The following is an 11,910-nucleotide window of genomic DNA, read 5'->3' as shown; positions in this document are numbered from 1 at the left end:
TGAGTCTCGCTTGTGGGAGGCAGTCGAGGGCTCAGTGAAAGTAAAATGCCCGGCGCAAGTGGAGTGACGTCTCCTCGACCGCAGTCGCGATAACGGACCGCCAGAGGATGACTCGCTTGAGCCGCAACGTCCGATAAATTTGTCGGGCGCGCGGCTCGAGGAGCCACGAGGAAAGTGCTCCTGCCTCAATTTCTTTTAATTGTACAGTTTCAGAGTGCTAACCAGTGGCATTTGCGGAGTGAGCTGCGGGCCAAGTTAATGTTGTTCGTCTTGCGCGAGGAGTAGAGGTAGGCGCGCGGGAAGACGATCGGCGAATGATGAAAAGATTTCACGGCACTGAGATTTTCAAGAGCCACAGTTGCATTTACATGGGAATTTCTCCCCCGTGGCTTCTCCATACCTTTGTTTGGTCAATGAGGCCATAAATCTTGCCGTTGAAAAAGTTTATGCACCGGCGATCGCGACCTTTTTTAATTCTCTTAACGTAGTGAAACGAATTAATATATTGGAATCAAATAGCCGATTGTTTATTCGAAGTAAAATTATACGGGAAATTATTATAATTTCTAAATAATGTGAAATCAATTGGGCCCATACATTTTCATTGATATACTTCAATTAACATGTCTGAATAAATTTAACACGAATTTTATAACAATTTTGTCAATGCTTTAGAAAATTAGCGCTAATCCTTTGCTTGATAATCGCTTAATAATAATTAATATTAGTATTTATTTATTAAAAATAAATTATGTATTATTATGTATACGTTATTATATTATTAATTTATATACTTTAATAATTTAAAAAGTTTTCAATTCATTTCATTATGGTTAAAAATAAAAAAAAAGGGTACAAATCACGATATTAATATTGCAAAGAATAGAAAATTATTTGCAATATTATGTATTATTTAAATGCGGATATCTTAAGGATATTAATGACCAATAATATGTATTTTTAAAAATGTTATGTATATATATGTATTTCAATAAAAGAAAAAGCATTCGATTTTTATAGAAAATAAGTTTAACGATATCCTTCGTGGACTGAAATATTGAAAACAATGAAATTGTTGAAATTATTAAGCAGACATTAAATTGAATAAATATTAATTTAACAGCAGTACGACTAAAAGGTTAAAAATAATGTAAAAATTAAAATACATCAAATATTAATGTATTTTAATACCCATCAATTAAATTCTTACGAATTCATAATATTTCTTTCTAAAATTTTGTATTAATTTTTACAAATAATCTAAATAATATAAATAATAATTTTCAATCATATTTGGCTTATTGTACGTAATTTTATTATCATTATTATTAATTTATTATATATATATATATATATATATATATATATATATATATAAACCTACATATAAGGCCGTTATTATTGCATATAGAATTTTATTATTAAATAAGCAGGAAATGATGAGAATATTTTAATAACGTAAAATAAATCTTAATTATGTAAAGAAAATTGTCAATCGCGAATTCAAGCTTTTATAGTATTTTTCAGTTATATAAGCCAAGAGTATATGAAGTATAAATAATTGAGAAGAGATATCTAGAATATCAAATATATATATATAAATTTTTAGTTATGAAAACGAAATAACAAAGTGGGTAGGGAATACGTGTGTTAGATAATAGATAAATCTGTCACAAATCAGTGTCATGAAATTCGAATACTGTAATTATAGTCGTAACAAAGTCAATTTTCTAAATTGATTTTATTGTATAGAAAATGGAAAAAGTATTTTCTTAATATTGAGGATTTTTTACAATTTGTATTACAGGATTTTCGAACGTAAATAAAGATGCTCTATTGACGCGGAAGGTTATCTTTGTAATTTAAAAAATTTTTTTTATTCTTTTTATTGGATTATCAAATATGTGCCTCTGTAATATTAAGGTTTCAAATAATAATTTATGTCAATAAAGTTTTATATATTTCTTTGAAAAATATGAAATAAAAATTTTGTTCATAAATTTATATTTACCATAGAGAAACTAATATTTTACTACTAAATTATGGAATTATGAAATTATGAAATAATTTTAAAATGTATCAAAATTGAAATACTTAATATTTGAAAAATGCAAAAATTTATTAAAATTTATTAATCACTATGATACATAATATTTTAAATATCTTTATTTTCCTTTCAATTGATTAGATTTAAGAGTATAAAATTTACTTGTGTTATTAAAATTATTTGAGCATGCGTAGATTTATTACATAGTAAATTTAAAATGGCATTAAATAACTAATATATTGGGTGTTTATTTACTAAATCATTTCAAAAGTTATCTATACTATTATCTAAATAATAATCATTTAATTAGACACGTAACAAATCATTAGAAATATGTTAATTTTCAAAATATTATGTCATTACATGTATTATAATAAGTCAATAAATATATTATTATGTTAAAGTCTTTTATCAAACGAAACAAATGTAGGAATTAACAATATATATTCGTACATTTTTCATTGTATATTAGTAAGTTTTGAATTTTTAAAAATTATAATAATATAATAATTTTTTAGTTCACAAGCAATTTATCGTATTTTCTCTTTACAATTTTTTAAAATAGAATCTATATTTCATGCATAAATTAAATTAATTTATACATTAAATTAACATAATTTATTAATCGAATATTTCAATTAATATCGTATACGGCAATTGCTTCGTTAACAATATTAATGGGAAAATAAAATATTAATAATTAACGTAGTTAATAATATGAATTAATTTAAATGTTAATTGGATGGAAGATTTTTAAACTAAATTAATATCTATATTGTACATTAGAAGTGTAAGGGTTGAATAGACGTCATTAATCAAATCACATACTAAAAACAGTAGGAAGATTTTTAATTAACATCTACTCAGTTCAAAAGTAGACGCACGTTTTAATCTTTGTATATATATATATATATATATATATATATATATATATATATAACTGCTATTTGTATTGATCTAAAAGTATACGTATAAATAAGCTTTAAAATTGTAAAATAAAGATGCCAAACAAAGTTGATGGATAATGAGAAAATTGTGCGATGTCTATTTCTCAGTCACTTCGATCTATGCACATGAAAGGGCAATAAAATAGATTCGCTTGCTAAACTTTGTGAACGGAAATTAACATATTTGTTATATTAAATTCATCTCTTTTATAACTAAAAATATTTATGCTCCTAATTACGAAATTATCTCCTTCACTAACATTTCTATTGTGCTTACTTACATTATCGTATATTATGTGAGCAGATAGCCAATATATTCTACACTGCTCGAATAAAATATGAAAACTTTAATATTACAAACTACACAAATTAAATCTAATATTTTAATATATATATATATATATATATATATATATATATATATATACATACATTTTTCTGTAATTTATAATTTAAAAATAATAAAAATCAAGTATATGTTAGTTAAAAATTTTACTATAAAGTCCATTGCGAATGATAGATCGACTTAGACTATAATATTTATAAGTAACTGAGAAATTCCAAAAAATAAATGTACCTACATGAATTCACACAGGCATATACGTATATTCTATTAGCTCTTATGCAATGTTATCATCGGCGGCATACATAACTTTACTATCAATTAAGCTTACCTTCTCGATTCGTCGCGCGCATCAAGTCCGTCCTTCCGCTGCCTATAAATTAGCGGAACTCGCGCGTGCGCGTCTCCTTAGCCTTTCGCGACAACAAGAGAAAGAGACGGTCCCAAAGAGGAAAAGTGCCAAGCGCACGCGAGCGATCACTTCGCGCCAACAGAGGCATTCTTTATACCTTTATAAGCGTCTCTGCGCACGCATCTCCATTATTCATTACAACTGCGAGGGCTCAATGTTAGTCTGTATGACTTCTTTTTGCGACACATGATAGCGTCGATTATATTAGCAATCTTTGCAAAATGCCTCGTTACGCTAATGATTAATTATAATCATAACGCGAGTAATTCATAGTTGCTTCAATCATTTTAAAATGAAACTCAATTAATTTTATATTTGTGTCATTATTGGCTTTCGATTAATTAAAAGTAAGTTATAGTTAAGGTAAAGGATGTGCAAATATCGAATATCAGTCTCGATTATTGGAATATTTAAAAATATTTTCAACTAGTATTGCCCAGAATAGTCTCAGATATTATATACTAATAATAAAATTTAAATTTAAATGATACTTGAAGAAAAGAGTATGATTAATTGTCAATGCATAATGGCATGATTGTATTATGTTTTGTAATATTCTTATTATTTAAAGGATATGTTAAAATTATATATATTATATTTATATGCCAATAATTATAATCGAATGTTGCATAAATAGAGTAAAGTAATATTGAAACAGTTAATATTTATAAAACTTTATGGTCAAAAAAAGGTTGATTGTAGTTGCCAAACCGTATAAGTAAGCATTGCTAACCACTTTTTTCCATGTTTTGCAATTACCTTCACCCTCTTGTGAAGTAAAAATAGCATCAATAGTGAAAGTCCCTCGACGTAAGAATCAACTCTAAGAATTTCATCCTAAAATATCTAGTCTGTAATAAATAGATAGACAGATATAATGAAATATACACACAGAGATGAATATGTATAAGAAAAATATAGCAATGAATGCATTTCAGTTATGAGCCATAAGTAAAATAATTTATTATAGTATATATGAAATATATTCCTATGTTCTTCAAAAATATAAATTAAAATTAAATTTTTCGGGTTACATCAAGAGAATGTTTTTTTGCATAATACCAAGCATGTAGCTTTATTAGTGTGCATCAACATCTCCCGTCGTTAAATACTTTTTTAATTTTCCTAACGCTCTACGTAATATAAGAAATTTGAATTTTGAACTTTGATTAATATATTACGTACTTTATTACTGTATTTAAAAACAATAACTGTATAGTGTTTATCGGATTAATTAGCAGCTTCCGCGCAATCATAAATATTTGTGTGCAATTATAAATGAAGTACTGCTTTAACGTAATTCTTTATAAAAACTTACACAAGTATTTCAAAAATTAATAAAAAAAATATGAATACTCCATTTCACGAATGAGCTATTAAAATGAAAATGTTTAAATACATTTCACCATACGCAACTCTTACTATTTGCAATTATTATCGACAAATAAATCGTCAATCATTAATACCTACAAATTTGCAAATTTTAGCATTCATAGTAGCACTGATAATTATAAGTTAGCGTTTAAATTTGTATTGTATGTCTAATTAAGTGTAAATAAAGATAGTAATTTTTTAATTTTAATGTCAATCTCATGTAAAGAGAATAATATCGTAATTATTTAGCAATGCACTTTTGTGCTCAGGCATACGCACACGTGCAGCCAGTAATACTCGCAGTTGCTTGTAAATGATAAATTACTTATTAAAACTATATCATACGTTTATCCTTGCTTTGTCCTTATATTTTTCACCTTCCATACAAAATACTTGACATCCGAAGTCCAGTCACACCTAACTCCTTGCACATATTTTATTAGACTTATAAAATTGTTTTTATTGACAATGAGTCAAATTACTATAGCTATTATTGCTTTAATATTTCAAAAATGAATTATGAGTGCATATTAAGTGATATCTTACTTATGAAAATGTTTTATAATATATCTTGACTCATTATTTCTGATGTTCACTTGTAATTATGAAAATAATATCCATTTCGTTATTACAACTGCTTAATCATACCCTTCTATTCTATATAAGAATTCGTCAATATTCTTTCAGCATATTTTGAATACTTTTAATATATAATTAAGACTTTAATAATTATAATAGGTATAATTATCAAATTAGCTGTTAAGCATTTTTTTTTTCACCACTCTAAATAAAATAGCATATTAACTAATGTGTAAATTGATATTAATAATGTGATTATTTTTTATTGCATTAAAAATTTTAGTTAACTTTAATGAATTGCAATCGTTTATATCAAACAATATAAAAATTTTTTAATTTCATATATCCTATAAACGTCTATGCAAATCTAACATTAGCAATTTTACGAGCTGATTATCTCACTTTTCAATGTGAAAAATATCCAATGATTTCTTGGAACATTTACGACTTTTTTTTTCGTTTATATATAGCGCATCACTTTCGTGTTGGAAATTCCTGCAGACTCGTTGTTATCTTTTTTTTTTTTTTTTTTAATGTATTAATTCTGTTCGCGTCCAACTCGCGGTTACATTCATTACTAGCATTGAATATACGTGGAGTGTCAGCTAGTGAAATCATCCAATTCCAAAAGCACCTCCTTATGCAAAAATACCCGACAAGCTACTTTAGATGTAATTTGTTTCCAAGTGATTGCATCTACCTAGCTAGAAAGAAGAAGATGAAACGCGCGAGGCAATGAAAATGACATATTACGCTAGAAGCCGATGCTCCCCCTAATCACCCCCTACCCACCCACCTACCCACCCACCGATCCGACCATCGTTGCGTAGACATACTCGTATTTATGGTTATCGCGTGCGTTTAGATGTCGAAGGGAGTATTAGGAGAGAAGACTCGAGCAAACGCCAACGACATCGTCATCGGCTAAGTCTCGCGCAGCGGATGAGTGCAAATGAAACAATTGATTGTAAATCAAATTACATCATTTTTCAAATGGTAAGAGGCGAATAGATTACCAATCTTAAAAATGGACGGCTATAGTTTCTCGGTATTGAACTAGAAATACAATGCTATTAATTTTCTATCAACTGATTAGCTTTTGTTTTATTATAAGGAGGAATGTCATACGGCATTTTAGCTTCACTCTTGGTATATTTTTTCTCATTACATGGATCAATAATAATTACTCTATTGTAAGTAGATTATATTTAAAATGATTATGAGCTTTATATATGTGTGTGTGTGTGCGTGTGTGGTGTGTGTGTGTGTACCTGTATATAATTTATGAGTTTAATCTTCAAGTTATGAATCGACGAGACGACGCATTTATTTGATTGTGTCCCTAAAGTCATTATCGCTTTAAAACATATATAATTCGTGCACAATTATGTTAAAAATAAAGGCCACATTGTATTTATTTGTATTTACTATATATAAATACTATGCATACTACATTATTCATAAATCTTGTTAAAACGCGAGTTTTTCCTTATTTATAGTTACACACAACTGTACACACGCACACAGACACGCGCGCGCACACACGCACGCGCGCACACACACACATATATCAATTATTTGTGAATTTCATAATTTCATTTATTGTGATTGATTAGTTATTTTATAATTAAGAAAATTAATGTCTTCGTTAGCGCTTATTATTTAAAGACATAGTTTACTACTAAAGAATCATTATTTATATCATACTAAACAAAGAACATTAAATTGCTAATATGAAGATTGTAATAAAATTATGAAATATTATTGGATATATAAATTTTCCATGTCAAAATTATTATCATTGCATATCGCTTAGAAAAGAATAATTACGCAATAAATATATAAATTAATAGCTTCTTAAATTTTTATAACAGCACAATTTAGGATTATCTATTACTTGAAAGGAAAAAAAAGTATTGGTAACGATGTTAAAAAATCAAATTTACAACTGCTTAAATAAATTCTACAACAGCCTAAATGACACATGATTACTAATGAATAAATAATACTTATTTATGTTACTTATTTACGTAGGGAAGTTGGGTAAAAAAAGTTGGTAACAAAATTTGGTTTGCCACAAAGGTGGCATGCAAAAAAAAAAAACAAAAAAACAAAAAAACAAAAAAACAAAAAAACAAAAAAACAAAAAAAACAAAGAAAAAGAAATAGAAGAGCGTGAGAATTTAGTGATGCAGTGAGCATACGTATTAAAAATTCTATACCTAATCATCAAATTACTATGTATATAATTTAGCAATAGCGTGATAATTCTATGAACCATTTCAACAAATACTTGATTCTTAATTTTAATGAAATGAATCGATGATCAATAAGCACATTATAATGGTTCATGTGAAAAATTAATATATGCTTCCATTTACTTAAAGACCTTAGCCACTATAGTTAGCTAATTAGTTAATTAGTTAATTAGCTCATGATAGGTGAATTTTGGCGATAAAAACACGTTGAGGATATATATAGCCACGTCGAAGAACAAAATTAAGTGTGATACGGTATAGCAATTGCGTCTGTGAAGAGAGTTCGTGGAACAGTCATAGTGATGCTAAGTGGGGGGTATGATCCAATGATTGAGGATTTTGTGGCGTCGATGATGCAGTGCGTCTAAACATTCTATTCAGTTGAGAGAGAGAGAGAGAGAGAGAGAGAGAGAGAGAGAGCGAGAGACATATATAATTTAGAGCCTGATAATCATTCCCGTACGTAATATCAGTGACACGTAGTAAATATAAACAATGACAAATGATGTTGATATTAAGATAAATTTTACAAAATAGCTTATGATTGGGCTGATGATAGTATTTAAATTTAAATTAAGTGAAGCTGTTTATTGAAGAAATAACCGTATCTGATTTAATCCAACATAGTTATTCAAATTACCGATTGCACATTTGATAATTACGTTATATGATATTGCGTTAAATACGTTTTATATACGAAAATTTATAATTTATTTTAAAATTACTTGCCAAGGCATATATTTACAATAAAATAAACATTGATAATATCTTTTAAATACATACACATAAACATTAATTATTTCACTTTTCAATCTTAAAATGAAATATTTAATGTTGGGCATAAATGATGAATAATATTTAATTCATATAAATGTAATATAAAAGTAATAACAGTCGACGTATAATTTTTATATATCTACGAAGGATAATTTATATGCAAATTAAGCCGAATGAAATAGTGGCGCATTTGTCGAAATAAATTTTAATTTGCCTATAATTCTACAAAAAAGTGTAAACTTTTCCTATTATATATCATCCATTGATTTCTTAATACTCAGGCTAATTTGACAATAGGGAACATAATTTTGGCAACGGAAAAATTATCTATCTCCTCTTTATTCGATCATTAATCGTTATTGCATGAGATGTATAGAGGACCAGAAACAATATACTTAGGTAATATTTGCATTAGATAAAATGCGTAAATATATTAAAGCGTAATGTGTAGGAATGTGTTGATTTTGCAACAGCATAAATTAAAAAAAAAAAAAATTCCAGAATAAACTGTGATTTTATTGTTCTTTAATGTTGATACTGTAATTTCGTGCACTTGCCTCTTTCATCGAGAGAACAAAATGGGAATAAAATTCACCTTGCGTTCGACAAACGCAAACGAGCTTTGCTGACGACCGCAGCTGCAATTGTGACAATGTAATTTACATAAGCCACTAGCAGCATCGTAAATGGGCCTGAAGAGACAATCACAAGGTGGAACAGGAATTACTGTTGTTGAGAGCTCGCCATAATCTGAGCTATTGTGCCGGCAAATCCTGTCTTCATTTTCAAAAACCAACAGTGAGTTGGTGGATATTTATCCACTGCGTGATAATCGCTGTTACCCTTCTCGTTATTACTATTATTATTGTTATTATTATTATTATTGTTGTTGTTCTTGTTGTTCTTGTTGTTGTTGTTGTTGTTGTTGTTGTTATTATGAATATATGTTATGCGTACATGTGTAAATTATCGAGTCGAGAGAATCGACGTTAATATCAATATTATATGAGATAGAATATACGAGGATGGGCCAATCATAGTTTAGCATGTAAAATAAAAAAAAAAATGTCTATAGTTAATAGTTATTAGAATAGCTTGTTTTCAAATATAGAAATATTAGTGAATTTATTACTTTTTTTTTATATGCAGATAATGCACATTTTTTAATACAATAAATATGATAATAAAAACGCAAAAGAAAATGAAAATTTTTAATAGAATTTCAATAAAAGCACTTAATAATTGAGAAATTTCTTAAATAGAGATGTAATTTATTTACAACCGTAATTAGAATTTATTTTATTTTTCTTCAAATTTCAAATTTTAATAAACATATAATATAATATACCTATTTGATGAATCGACCCAATTAACTTTGACAATATGAAATAATTCTTAAGCTTTTATTTATTACCCAAGTTTAACTGAATTATAAATTATTATCAATCATTTTTACCTATTGATGTAACTAGTTTTCAGTGCATTATAATTATAAACATTTCAACAAGAAACCATATTTTTAATTTTAATACTGTCAGAAATGAACTTTTGCATGTATGACGAAGTACATAGCTTACTTTTTCCATTGATCGATTATCTCGAATATATATTACAAAAATTTAAAATCGATTAATTGAATTCAAAGTTGATGGTACATCATTTTTAGTTTATAGAAAAATAATCTCGATAGGATTGTATATAATTTTAAATTCGTTCTATATTGTTCTAATGTGTAATCGTATTTAAGAACTTTCATTAATTAATACAGACATTATATTTATTCCTTAGAATATGATAATCATCTCTTCATTCATTACCGTTTGACATTATTAACTTTCAAATTTTTCTTAAATTGAAAATTACATTATTATATTAATGAACATTTATTATATAAATATTACGATCTATATCATTTTTTATTATGACATTAATTATAATCAGGATTAATTAATCCATCTTTAATAATGACGTTTGAATTATAAATTAGCAAGGAAAATAAAATACACGTCAATTTATATTAGAAAATATCTTCGTTAAATAAAAAAAAATTTATTTATACCTACGTACAGTAAAAAAAGAAAACAACTTCATTATCAATTTATATGCTTCTACCGTAAATTTTTTCCCTGTTCATCCTTATGAGTAAATCATCGATTACGTTACCTTTAATGATTATAGTTATTAAGTTTTTTTTTGGTGCGAAAAGTGAAGAGTTAAGCTATGATTTTTTTTGTTGTAATTATTAAGTATAAAAATTAATTTTCTATATAAATTCTGGGTATAGTATTATGAAGCAAAGTACAAATAAAAAATTGTAAATTAATAAAATAGGTGTTGTATCAAATATGTGTGTAAAGAGATTAGAATATAACAAAATTTGTAATATGTATAAAAAAAAAAAAAAAAAAAAAAAAAAAAAAAAAAAAAAAAAAAAAAATCAAATATTGAACAAAATTTAATAAATATTTTTTATAAATATAACAACGAAGAATTTTGGTTAAATTACAAGGTTTTATTCTTATAAATATTAGATACAAAAATTTCTATTATCAAGAAACTTTATAGGATTATTCTCAGTAAAACAATTTCCCGCTGATCATGCATTATTGAATATTCCAAGATGAAAACATTATTTAACTATAAAAACATGCACTAAAATATTCAAGAATAGTTTCATATTTTCTTCGATTAATTGTAATAATGTTATATTCATCATAATAATTAATTATTTAATTAATTTCAAAATTCGTATTATTGATTTTGAATATATTTCAAGTACGTGATCTTTGGTGATCTCTATTTGATACAAAACTATATTGAAACAATGAAAGTACAATGAAAATCTTGGACAAATGAATATATGAACATATTTTCATAAGATTTTTAATTGCCTTATACATGGTAATAATATTCATATTATCATATTATTTTATACTATCATTGGAATTGAAATAATAGTCATTGTTTAAAGGCAATTAATTAAATTGTCAAATATCGCTACTCCATACAGAATTAATATTCTATATTTACTTATTTATATAAAAAAAAAAAATTTATATTTAAATGTCTACTGCATATGTAATATCGGAAAGATAATACATTATAAAAGAATATTAAATAGGAATAATTATTAAGATTCTCTTAAGTGAATTTAATAAGAGAATATACAATTT

This window comes from Ceratosolen solmsi, unplaced genomic scaffold (assembly GCF_000503995.2).
Source record: "Ceratosolen solmsi marchali unplaced genomic scaffold, CerSol_1.0 scaffold41, whole genome shotgun sequence".
NCBI classification, from domain to species: domain Eukaryota; kingdom Metazoa; phylum Arthropoda; class Insecta; order Hymenoptera; family Agaonidae; genus Ceratosolen; species Ceratosolen solmsi.
Note: the sequence above shows the minus strand (reverse complement) of the source record.